General features: G+C 42.6%; 5 non-coding genes across 5 annotated transcripts; all 5 read left to right on the top strand.

The window, feature by feature from the left end:
• Positions 1-3,590: 3,590 nt before the first annotated feature.
• On the top strand, positions 3,591-3,782 carry LOC130332516 (U2 spliceosomal RNA). Its single transcript, XR_008875200.1, has one exon. It is a non-coding gene; the product is annotated as a U2 spliceosomal RNA (small nuclear RNA).
• Positions 3,783-5,867: 2,085 nt separating this feature from the next.
• LOC130332568 (U2 spliceosomal RNA) lies at positions 5,868-6,058 on the top strand. Its single transcript, XR_008875239.1, has one exon. It is a non-coding gene; the product is annotated as a U2 spliceosomal RNA (small nuclear RNA).
• A 2,106-nt stretch (positions 6,059-8,164) lies between these two features.
• LOC130332549 (U2 spliceosomal RNA) lies at positions 8,165-8,355 on the top strand. The gene has a single exon (XR_008875222.1). It is a non-coding gene; the product is annotated as a U2 spliceosomal RNA (small nuclear RNA).
• Positions 8,356-10,442: 2,087 nt separating this feature from the next.
• Positions 10,443-10,633, top strand: LOC130332567 (U2 spliceosomal RNA). Its single transcript, XR_008875238.1, has one exon. It is a non-coding gene; the product is annotated as a U2 spliceosomal RNA (small nuclear RNA).
• Positions 10,634-12,727: 2,094 nt separating this feature from the next.
• Positions 12,728-12,918, top strand: LOC130332566 (U2 spliceosomal RNA). The gene has a single exon (XR_008875237.1). It is a non-coding gene; the product is annotated as a U2 spliceosomal RNA (small nuclear RNA).
• Positions 12,919-13,045: the final 127 nt, after the last annotated feature.

Genomic DNA, 13,045 nt, shown 5'->3' with positions numbered 1-13,045 from the left:
ACCGGAAAGAGGAAAAGGGCCTTAACATCAAAAGGAGTGGTCGAGTTAGTGCGGACGAGGGGAACGTGGAGATTGTCTGCCAAAAGGTTATAACAGCATCCGACCCTGTTAATATTGAGGAATTTGTGTCACCACCTACAGATTGGGGTTCTTTGTCTGAGGATAATGAATGACCCAGGAGCTACCAAGTGTTAATATCTCCTCCTTCAATGTGAGGAGTTTGAAGAGCCCAGAGAGGAGGGCTGCTTTATTTTCTTTCTTGTCTTCTTTGCCTACAGACATTTTATTTTTACAGGAATGTGCCATTGATTATGATATCAATTATTCATCTTTGAGATCTGAATGGACTCTTGGCCCGTCTGTGTGGTCAGGGGATAATGAGAGGAAAGTGACTGGTGTTGGCATACTGTTCAAGAGCAGTGAGTATAAAGTTACCTCCTTCACAGACATTGTACCCGGTAGAGCCCTGCTCGTTCATATTATTTATAATGACATGAATATGAGACTTTTAAATGTATATGCCTCTCCAGATAAGGATGAAAGATCTGATTTATTAGAGAAAATTCAGTTTTATTTACCGGGTTCATCCCCGCTTATCATCGCTGGTGATTTTAATTGTATAATGGCAGGAGAGGAGCGGGCTGGAGGATCTGAACAAAGGAAAGATAAGACTGAAAAACAACTAAAGGATTTTATAGTTGATTTTAATTTAAAAGATTTGTGGAGAACCTCTTTCCCTAATGACCCTGGGTATACCTGGGGGAATAGCCTTTATATGTCAAGGATTGATTATATTTTTGCTTCTGGATTTGCATTTTATGGGAATATGCAATTGACTTCTACCTTTTTTTCAGATCATAAGATTTTATCTGCTACATGTAAGTTTGATGGGGTTTGCAGAGCCAAAGGAGTCTGGCGTCTGAATGTCTCTTTGCTTGAAGATGAAGAAATTAAATGTAATTTTATCTATCTTTTTAAAAAATTGCAGAACTCAAGGACTAATTTTAATTCTCTTTTAGCATGGTGGGAATTCTGCAAGGTAAAATTTAAAGAGTATTTTATTAAGATGGGTGTTAAAAAAACAAAAGAGAAATTGAAATGGTATAGAGATCTTAACACAAAACTACAAACCTATTATCAACTCAAAGAGCTGGGTGTATATGTAGACGATCTGATTTTAAGTGTTAAAAGTGATATTCAGAAGGCTATAACTAACAAAGGGAAAGAAATAATTTTTAACTCCAAAGTTGAATGTAAAGAGAAGGATGAAAAGTGTACAAGATTCTTTTTTAAAAAGGTAATGGAAACAAAAAAGTTAATGATTAACATTGAGGATGAAACTACTAATGTAGGAATGTTATCCAAAGCTAAATCCTTTTATCAAGATCTGTTTAATGAGAAACCCATTGATATATCTGCTGCTAATTTTCTCCTAAGCACTTTAGATTGTGGTTTAAGTAAGGAGGACCAAGATGCACTTTGCACAGAAGTAAGATGCCAAGAATTAGAAATTGCTGCTAAAAGTTTATCCACAGGTAAAACACCAGGTTCTGATGGACTTCCTGTAGAGTTTTATAAAACCTTTTGGGAGATTTTTAAAGATGATTTGCTTAATATTTTTAAGGAGGCTTTTAATTCTGATGTTCTACCTTTATCTTGGAGGAGTGGTATAGTGTCTCTGATCCCCAAAAAGGGGGATAGGAACAGCTTAGAAAATTGGAGACCAATTACGCTTCTTAATGTTGATTATAAGATTATGTCAAAAATTTTTGTTAACAGAATGAAGCCGTTTTTGTACAAGGTCATCCATGTGGATCAGGTATGTGGTGTCCCAGGAAGGAGTGTAGCTGAACCTTTAAATGCTATTAGGGACGTCATATGGTATCAGCAAGAGCGGAATCAAAATCTAGCCATTCTATCTCTAGATTTTCATAAAGCGTTCGATAGAGTATCACATTGTTTTTTATGGATGGTTTTACAACGCATGGGTTTTCCTAACATATTTATTAAGCAAATTGCTCTCTTATATAAAGGTTCTTTTAGCAGGATTTTAATAAATGGTTTCCTTACAGATTTTATTAATTTATCATCAGGGGTAAAGCAAGGCTGCCCTCTGTCTCCTATACTGTTTATATGTGCAATAGAACCTCTGTTAAACTTAATAAGGAATGATAAAATAATAAAAGGAGTGCCAGTTCCTGGAGGTAATAATGCCACCCTTAAAGTGTGTGGCTATATGGATGATATTAATGTTTTTTGTGAAAGTGCCTTCTCTTTACAAAGAGTTGTTGATGTTACTGATTTCTTTTGTAAAGCTTCTGCTTTTAAACTTAATTTATCTAAATGTGACTGTTTTTATATAGGTAAATGGGAAAACGTGCAAATACCAAACCTAAAATTACAGTCAGAAAAAATAAAAATCCTTGGAGTCATCTTTGATAAAAATAACAATGGTGAGGAAAGTTGGCTAATGGTAAAAGAAAAGGTAAAGAAAAAGGTAGACTTTTGGTCCCTTAGGAAATTATCCTTAGAAGGTAAAATTTTGGTGATTAAGGCTATGCTAATACCCATTATGCTCTATTTAAATATGATTTATCCTCCTAATGAACTTATGTCTAGGCAACTTCAGAGGATTCTCTTTGAGTTTCTATGGAGTTCTAAAGCAGAAAAATTAAAAAGAGATACTATGTATAAGTCACAAAAAAATGGAGGAAAACAGGTTCCCTGTATTAGAAAATTTTTATACTTAAGGTTTTTTAGTTGGTGTTTTAGGGGACTTTTTATGAAAAGTGTATGGTCCTGTTTTTTAAAGTACTCTGCGGGACATATTTTTAGAAAAAGAGAATGGGTGTTTTTATCATTATCTTCTCCTGTACTTTTAACTCCGCCTAAACATTATGCCATCTTAGAAAAAATTATACGTATGTATAACCTTAAAGACTTTGACTTGTTAACCTTGAGGGATGCTCGCAAGATAGAAGTACAGTTAAATTTGCAAGAAGAAATATGTATGGTCTCTAATTTTTCTTATAATAGGTGTGTACAAATATGGAAAAAGGTAAACGAGCCATATCTTTTTAATGAGCACAAGGATTTAGCATGGATGATTATCCATGAGTGTCTTCCGGTAAGATTTTTCCAATATAGAAGAGGTCTAAATGCTGTATGTGTCTGTCCCCGGGAAAATTGCAATATAGATGAAACTGTTTTGCACCTTTTCTGGAATTGTTATTTTGCACAAAAGGTTTTTAGACTAATTGGTTCTTTATTGAAATTCCTAACAGGTCTAAAAGTTTTAAATCATGAAGTTGTTTTATATGGCAAAAGTGATGGAGTTACGAAAGAAAAAGAGAGAATTTTGTGGATTTTTATCAACTGTACAAAAAATGTATTATGGAAAGTTCGTAATATCCTTGTCTTCAAAAGAGATTTTATTTGTGAAAAAGAATGTTTGAAGATGATATACAGTGAAGTTTACTTGTACTATTTAATTGATAAAAAGAGATATGGGCAGAAAAAAGCATTAGCTATGTGGAATTTACATTTATGGAAAACAGTATTTGATATATTGTAAAAATTTCTTGTGATGTATTTAAGTTTTTGAGTTTTTTCAATAAAAATGTAAAAAATCTGTTCTTATCAGTTTAATATCTGATACGTCCCCTATCTGGGGACCATATATTAAATGGATTTTTGAGAACGGGGGCCGATTTCGAAGCTTGCTTCCGTCGCCCTATGCATTGACCCGATATGGCAGTATCTTCGGGTACAGTGCACCACCCCCTTACAGGGTTAAAAAGAAAGATTCCTACTTTCATTGCTACCTGCTTGCTGGCTAGCCAGCTAGCCAGCCCTGTGGGCCTTGCTGCTGCTGCAGCCAAAAAACAAAAGGTGGTGCTGCTGCTGCTTCTGCTGCTTCTGCTTCTGCTTGTGTCTGGCCCCTGTTGGAGCGTCCAGGCACAGGACTTCTGCTGCTGCTGACTAAATGGCCTCCTTAATTGGATCATTTGAGTAGCCAGCACACCTGTGCAGGTAGGGCATGACATGATAGGCAGCTGCCTTGATAGCGGGTGGGTGCTGAATGTTCCTAATTGACAAAATAAGATTAATGCTTATGAAGAAATATAAAATCTCATCCCTTCCCCAATATCGCGCCACACCCCTACCCCTTAATTCCCTGGTTGAACGTGATGGACATATGTCTTTTTTCGATCGTACTAACTATGTAACTATGTAACATAACATGGGGGGGGGGGGTCTCCTGGCTGTTCACACAGGTGTGTCATTGCTGTACATTGACCATGCATTGCTTCTGTGGTATTGCAAAGGCAAAGACAAATGCTTCCAGCCATCCATTGCACTAATGGATTGGTCATCAGCTGGCTGTCTATGTCCCGCATCAATATAGACCAAAGTACAGAGGGTTAGGCTATGCTATTGTGCACCTACCTGATGCATCAGAAGGTGCGAGGCCCTTGCTAAATTCTGTGCACAGACTTTGAGATCTATGCTTTAGACTGTATCTAAACCTGCTCCAACATGGACTGACATTCTGGCCTACTTTCAGCCGATGCGACTTGTCTGTCGCTGAACAGTCGCTTTTTATGTATTCAGCACCTATGTATAATGTTGTAAAAATGCTCTAGAAGCTAAAGTCGCAGAAATGTCACACATATTTGGCCTGCAACTTTCTGTGCGACAAATTCAGACAGGAAAAATCAGTATAAATCCTTAGAAAATTATCCCCCAGTGTCTCCATCTGCTGGCGGTATTGAATAAGCATTGCTGCACTGATGGGGTATGCATTAGACGAAAAAAAAGAAGAAAAAGAAGAATAATACGCCCAGAAAAGAGGCGAAAAGGAGAAAAACGTAAAAAAACGTGAAAAAAAAGTAAGAGGAAGAGAAGGGAAAAAAAGGTGGAAATGGGTTTAAAAGTGATTTCGGCGGAGAAATATATATATATATATATATATATATATATATATATATATATGCGCACACACACACATAGATATAAACGTATTCTCCGTTGAGATATTGCAGCCGCTGCTGTGTCCAGGCCCAGGAGCCTTAGCACTGTGCTGTGATGTCACTCAATACCACTGACATCACTAGGTGTAAACAACATCTCTCCTTTGCTGTGTATGTGACTATGGAGCTGTTTGGTGATGTCGTCTATTACGGCCTTCATAGAAGCAACAGGAGATTGTTGCATCCATCTTGAACCCTCAGAACTACAGTGCTATGATGTCACTCACTTCCACAGGCCTTGCAGAGTGTAAACAACAACAACCCAGCTTTGTTGTGTATGTAACCAAAGGGATTTGTGATGTCACCTAGAACCTTCACAGCAGCGACAGCTTTATGAGGAGCATCAGCACTGCTCTGCCTGAGCAGAACCATCACCGCCATAGGTTGTCAAATAACCCGGATTTAACCCACACAGGTAAGTCCAATGGGGTGCAGGCATGTCCTCTATGCTTACAGCTTCCCGTGGGTGTTGGTTTGATACCGTTTGGGGACAGCCAAGGAGGCATCTGCAGGCAACAAAGGTAGGTGTGTGCTTGTGTGTGTGTTTCCTATGCAGATCCTAAGCCCAGTGTCACATGCAAGTAGGAGGAGTAAGAAGGGTTCCTGGCAAATCCGGGTTATGGATTGCATTTAAAAAGGCCCCGTGGGAGTGCAATGGGCCCCTGTCTTGCTGCTTAGCAATAATGGTATGGGTTTAGGTTCTGCTGTGTGTACTGGTGGTTGACTGCCCCCCAGCCCAGAGTGTGCATGGAAAATTGTCTGGCAGCCTCCCTGACAGCAAGCAGTGATAGTGCCCATGAAGGGGACCTTGTTGGGCCCGCCCCTTTCACGGTTATCGCTTCTCGGCCTTTTGGCTAAGATCAAGTGTAGTATCTGTTCTTATCAGTTTAATATCTGATACGTCCCCTATCTGGGGACCATATATTAAATGGATTTTTGAGAACGGGGGCCGATTTCGAAGCTTGCTTCCGTCGCCCTATGCATTGACCCGATATGGCAGTATCTTCGGGTACAGTGCACCACCCCCTTACAGGGTTAAAAAGAAAGATTCCTACTTTCATTGCTACCTGCTTGCTGGCTAGCCAGCTAGCCAGCCCTGTGGGCCTTGCTGCTGCTGCAGCCAAAAAACAAAAGGTGGTGCTGCTGCTGCTTCTGCTGCTTCTGCTTCTGCTTGTGTCTGGCCCCTGTTGGAGCGTCCAGGCACAGGACTTCTGCTGCTGCTGACTAAATGGCCTCCTTAATTGGATCATTTGAGTAGCCAGCACACCTGTGCAGGTAGGGCATGACATGATAGGCAGCTGCCTTGATAGCGGGTGGGTGCTGAATGTTCCTAATTGACAAAATAAGATTAATGCTTATGAAGAAATATAAAATCTCATCCCTTCCCCAATATCGCGCCACACCCCTACCCCTTAATTCCCTGGTTGAACGTGATGGACATATGTCTTTTTTCGACCGTACTAACTATGTAACTATGTAACATAACATGGGGGGGGGGGGGGGGGGGGGTCTCCTGGCTGTTCACACAGGTGTGTCATTGCTGTACATTGACCATGCATTGCTTCTGTGGTATTGCAAAGGCAAAGACAAATGCTTCCAGCCATCCATTGCACTAATGGATTGGTCATCAGCTGGCTGTCTATGTCCCGCATCAATATAGACCAAAGTACAGAGGGTTAGGCTATGCTATTGTGCACCTACCTGATGCATCAGAAGGTGCGAGGCCCTTGCTAAATTCTGTGCACAGACTTTGAGATCTATGCTTTAGACTGTATCTAAACCTGCTCCAACATGGACTGACATTCTGGCCTACTTTCAGCCGATGCGACTTGTCTGTCGCTGAACAGTCGCTTTTTATGTATTCAGCACCTATGTATAATGTTGTAAAAATGCTCTAGAAGCTAAAGTCGCAGAAATGTCACACATATTTGGCCTGCAACTTTCTGTGCGACAAATTCAGACAGGAAAAATCAGTATAAATCCTTAGAAAATTATCCCCCAGTGTCTCCATCTGCTGGCGGTATTGAATAAGCATTGCTGCACTGATGGGGTATGCATTAGACGAAAAAAAAGAAGAAAAAGAAGAATAATACGCCCAGAAAAGAGGCGAAAAGGAGAAAAACGTAAAAAAACGTGAAAAAAAAGTAAGAGGAAGAGAAGGGAAAAAAAGGTGGAAATGGGTTTAAAAGTGATTTCGGCGGAGAAATATATATATATATATATATATATATATATATATATATATATATATATATATATGCGCACACACACACATAGATATAAACGTATTCTCCGTTGAGATATTGCAGCCGCTGCTGTGTCCAGGCCCAGGAGCCTTAGCACTGTGCTGTGATGTCACTCAATACCACTGACATCACTAGGTGTAAACAACATCTCTCCTTTGCTGTGTATGTGACTATGGAGCTGTTTGGTGATGTCGTCTATTACGGCCTTCATAGAAGCAACAGGAGATTGTTGCATCCATCTTGAACCCTCAGAACTACAGTGCTATGATGTCACTCACTTCCACAGGCCTTGCAGAGTGTAAACAACAACAACCCAGCTTTGTTGTGTATGTAACCAAAGGGATTTGTGATGTCACCTAGAACCTTCACAGCAGCGACAGCTTTATGAGGAGCATCAGCACTGCTCTGCCTGAGCAGAACCATCACCGCCATAGGTTGTCAAATAACCCGGATTTAACCCACACAGGTAAGTCCAATGGGGTGCAGGCATGTCCTCTATGCTTACAGCTTCCCGTGGGTGTTGGTTTGATACCGTTTGGGGACAGCCAAGGAGGCATCTGCAGGCAACAAAGGTAGGTGTGTGCTTGTGTGTGTGTTTCCTATGCAGATCCTAAGCCCAGTGTCACATGCAAGTAGGAGGAGTAAGAAGGGTTCCTGGCAAATCCGGGTTATGGATTGCATTTAAAAAGGCCCCGTGGGAGTGCAATGGGCCCCTGTCTTGCTGCTTAGCAATAATGGTATGGGTTTAGGTTCTGCTGTGTGTACTGGTGGTTGACTGCCCCCCAGCCCAGAGTGTGCATGGAAAATTGTCTGGCAGCCTCCCTGACAGCAAGCAGTGATAGTGCCCATGAAGGGGACCTTGTTGGGCCCGCCCCTTTCACGGTTATCGCTTCTCGGCCTTTTGGCTAAGATCAAGTGTAGTATCTGTTCTTATCAGTTTAATATCTGATACGTCCCCTATCTGGGGACCATATATTAAATGGATTTTTGAGAACTGGGGCCGATTTCGAAGCTTGCTTCCGTCGCCCTATGCATTGACCCGATATGGCAGTATCTTCGGGTACAGTGCACCACCCCCTTACAGGGTTAAAAAGAAAGATTCCTACTTTCATTGCTACCTGCTTGCTGGCTAGCCAGCTAGCCAGCCCTGTGGGCCTTGCTGCTGCTGCAGCCAAAAAACAAAAGGTGATGCTGCTGCTGCTTCTGCTGCTTCTGCTTCTGCTTGTGTCTGGCCCCTGTTGGAGCGTCCAGGCACAGGACTTCTGCTGCTGCTGACTAAATGGCCTCCTTAATTGGATCATTTGAGTAGCCAGCACACCTGTGCAGGTAGGGCATGACATGATAGGCAGCTGCCTTGATAGCGGGTGGGTGCTGAATGTTCCTAATTGACAAAATAAGATTAATGCTTATGAAGAAATATAAAATCTCATCCCTTCCCCAATATCGCGCCACACCCCTACCCCTTAATTCCCTGGTTGAACGTGATGGACATATGTCTTTTTTCGACCGTACTAACTATGTAACTATGTAACATAACATGGGGGGGGGGTCTCCTGGCTGTTCACACAGGTGTGTCATTGCTGTACATTGACCATGCATTGCTTCTGTGGTATTGCAAAGGCAAAGACAAATGCTTCCAGCCATCCATTGCACTAATGGATTGGTCATCAGCTGGCTGTCTATGTCCCGCATCAATATAGACCAAAGTACAGAGGGTTAGGCTATGCTATTGTGCACCTACCTGATGCATCAGAAGGTGCGAGGCCCTTGCTAAATTCTGTGCACAGACTTTGAGATCTATGCTTTAGACTGTATCTAAACCTGCTCCAACATGGACTGACATTCTGGCCTACTTTCAGCCGATGCGACTTGTCTGTCGCTGAACAGTCGCTTTTTATGTATTCAGCACCTATGTATAATGTTGTAAAAATGCTCTAGAAGCTAAAGTCGCAGAAATGTCACACATATTTGGCCTGCAACTTTCTGTGCGACAAATTCAGACAGGAAAAATCAGTATAAATCCTTAGAAAATTATCCCCCAGTGTCTCCATCTGCTGGCGGTATTGAATAAGCATTGCTGCACTGATGGGGTATGCATTAGACGAAAAAAAAGAAGAAAAAGAAGAATAATACGCCCAGAAAAGAGGCGAAAAGGAGAAAAACGTAAAAAAACGTGAAAAAAAAGTAAGAGGAAGAGAAGGGAAAAAAAGGTGGAAATGGGTTTAAAAGTGATTTCGGCGGAGAAATATATATATATATATATATATATATATATATATATATATATATATGCGCACACACACACATAGATATAAACGTATTCTCCGTTGAGATATTGCAGCCGCTGCTGTGTCCAGGCCCAGGAGCCTTAGCACTGTGCTGTGATGTCACTCAATACCACTGACATCACTAGGTGTAAACAACATCTCTCCTTTGCTGTGTATGTGACTATGGAGCTGTTTGGTGATGTCGTCTATTACGGCCTTCATAGAAGCAACAGGAGATTGTTGCATCCATCTTGAACCCTCAGAACTACAGTGCTATGATGTCACTCACTTCCACAGGCCTTGCAGAGTGTAAACAACAACAACCCAGCTTTGTTGTGTATGTAACCAAAGGGATTTGTGATGTCACCTAGAACCTTCACAGCAGCGACAGCTTTATGAGGAGCATCAGCACTGCTCTGCCTGAGCAGAACCATCACCGCCATAGGTTGTCAAATAACCCGGATTTAACCCACACAGGTAAGTCCAATGGGGTGCAGGCATGTCCTCTATGCTTACAGCTTCCCGTGGGTGTTGGTTTGATACCGTTTGGGGACAGCCAAGGAGGCATCTGCAGGCAACAAAGGTAGGTGTGTGCTTGTGTGTGTGTTTCCTATGCAGATCCTAAGCCCAGTGTCACATGCAAGTAGGAGGAGTAAGAAGGGTTCCTGGCAAATCCGGGTTATGGATTGCATTTAAAAAGGCCCCGTGGGAGTGCAATGGGCCCCTGTCTTGCTGCTTAGCAATAATGGTATGGGTTTAGGTTCTGCTGTGTGTACTGGTGGTTGACTGCCCCCCAGCCCAGAGTGTGCATGGAAAATTGTCTGGCAGCCTCCCTGACAGCAAGCAGTGATAGTGCCCATGAAGGGGACCTTGTTGGGCCCGCCCCTTTCACGGTTATCGCTTCTCGGCCTTTTGGCTAAGATCAAGTGTAGTATCTGTTCTTATCAGTTTAATATCTGATACGTCCCCTATCTGGGGACCATATATTAAATGGATTTTTGAGAACGGGGGCCGATTTCGAAGCTTGCTTCCGTCGCCCTATGCATTGACCCGATATGGCAGTATCTTCGGGTACAGTGCACCACCCCCTTACAGGGTTAAAAAGAAAGATTCCTACTTTCATTGCTACCTGCTTGCTGGCTAGCCAGCTAGCCAGCCCTGTGGGCCTTGCTGCTGCTGCAGCCAAAAAACAAAAGGTGGTGCTGCTGCTGCTTCTGCTGCTTCTGCTTCTGCTTGTGTCTGGCCCCTGTTGGAGCGTCCAGGCACAGGACTTCTGCTGCTGCTGACTAAATGGCCTCCTTAATTGGATCATTTGAGTAGCCAGCACACCTGTGCAGGTAGGGCATGACATGATAGGCAGCTGCCTTGATAGCGGGTGGGTGCTGAATGTTCCTAATTGACAAAATAAGATTAATGCTTATGAAGAAATATAAAATCTCATCCCTTCCCCAATATCGCGCCACACCCCTACCCCTTAATTCCCTGGTTGAACGTGATGGACATATGTCTTTTTTCGACCGTACTAACTATGTAACTATGTAACATAACATGGGGGGGGGGGGTCTCCTGGCTGTTCACACAGGTGTGTCATTGCTGTACATTGACCATGCATTGCTTCTGTGGTATTGCAAAGGCAAAGACAAATGCTTCCAGCCATCCATTGCACTAATGGATTGGTCATCAGCTGGCTGTCTATGTCCCGCATCAATATAGACCAAAGTACAGAGGGTTAGGCTATGCTATTGTGCACCTACCTGATGCATCAGAAGGTGCGAGGCCCTTGCTAAATTCTGTGCACAGACTTTGAGATCTATGCTTTAGACTGTATCTAAACCTGCTCCAACATGGACTGACATTCTGGCCTACTTTCAGCCGATGCGACTTGTCTGTCGCTGAACAGTCGCTTTTTATGTATTCAGCACCTATGTATAATGTTGTAAAAATGCTCTAGAAGCTAAAGTCGCAGAAATGTCACACATATTTGGCCTGCAACTTTCTGTGCGACAAATTCAGACAGGAAAAATCAGTATAAATCCTTAGAAAATTATCCCCCAGTGTCTCCATCTGCTGGCGGTATTGAATAAGCATTGCTGCACTGATGGGGTATGCATTAGACGAAAAAAAAGAAGAAAAAGAAGAATAATACGCCCAGAAAAGAGGCGAAAAGGAGAAAAACGTAAAAAAACGTGAAAAAAAAGTAAGAGGAAGAGAAGGGAAAAAAAGGTGGAAATGGGTTTAAAAGTGATTTCGGCGGAGAATATATATATATATATATATATATATATATATATATATATATATATATATATGCGCACACACACACATAGATATAAACGTATTCTCCGTTGAGATATTGCAGCCGCTGCTGTGTCCAGGCCCAGGAGCCTTAGCACTGTGCTGTGATGTCACTCAATACCACTGACATCACTAGGTGTAAACAACATCTCTCCTTTGCTGTGTATGTGACTATGGAGCTGTTTGGTGATGTCGTCTATTACGGCCTTCATAGAAGCAACAGGAGATTGTTGCATCCATCTTGAACCCTCAGAACTACAGTGCTATGATGTCACTCACTTCCACAGGCCTTGCAGAGTGTAAACAACAACAACCCAGCTTTGTTGTGTATGTAACCAAAGGGATTTGTGATGTCACCTAGAACCTTCACAGCAGCGACAGCTTTATGAGGAGCATCAGCACTGCTCTGCCTGAGCAGAACCATCACCGCCATAGGTTGTCAAATAACCCGGATTTAACCCACACAGGTAAGTCCAATGGGGTGCAGGCATGTCCTCTATGCTTACAGCTTCCCGTGGGTGTTGGTTTGATACCGTTTGGGGACAGCCAAGGAGGCATCTGCAGGCAACAAAGGTAGGTGTGTGCTTGTGTGTGTGTTTCCTATGCAGATCCTAAGCCCAGTGTCACATGCAAGTAGGAGGAGTAAGAAGGGTTCCTGGCAAATCCGGGTTATGGATTGCATTTAAAAAGGCCCCGTGGGAGTGCAATGGGCCCCTGTCTTGCTGCTTAGCAATAATGGTATGGGTTTAGGTTCTGCTGTGTGTACTGGTGGTTGACTGCCCCCCAGCCCAGAGTGTGCATGGAAAATTGTCTGGCAGCCTCCCTGACAGCAAGCAGTGATAGTGCCCATGAAGGGGACCTTGTTGGGCCCGCCCCTTTCACGGTTATCGCTTCTCGGCCTTTTGGCTAAGATCAAGTGTAGTATCTGTTCTTATCAGTTTAATATCTGATACGTCCCCTATCTGGGGACCATATATTAAATGGATTTTTGAGAACGGGGGCCGATTTCGAAGCTTGCTTCCGTCGCCCTATGCATTGACCCGATATGGCAGTATCTTCGGGTACAGTGCACCACCCCCTTACAGGGTTAAAAAGAAAGATTCCTACTTTCATTGCTACCTGCTTGCTGGCTAGCCAGCTAGCCAGCCCTGTGGGCCTTGCTGCTGCTGCAGCCAAAAAACAAAAGGTGGTGCTGCTGCTGCTT

Source organism: Hyla sarda, unplaced genomic scaffold, assembly GCF_029499605.1.
Source record: "Hyla sarda isolate aHylSar1 unplaced genomic scaffold, aHylSar1.hap1 scaffold_379, whole genome shotgun sequence".
Taxonomy (NCBI): domain Eukaryota; kingdom Metazoa; phylum Chordata; class Amphibia; order Anura; family Hylidae; genus Hyla; species Hyla sarda.
Note: the sequence above shows the minus strand (reverse complement) of the source record. Positions and strands in the feature narration are given on the sequence as shown.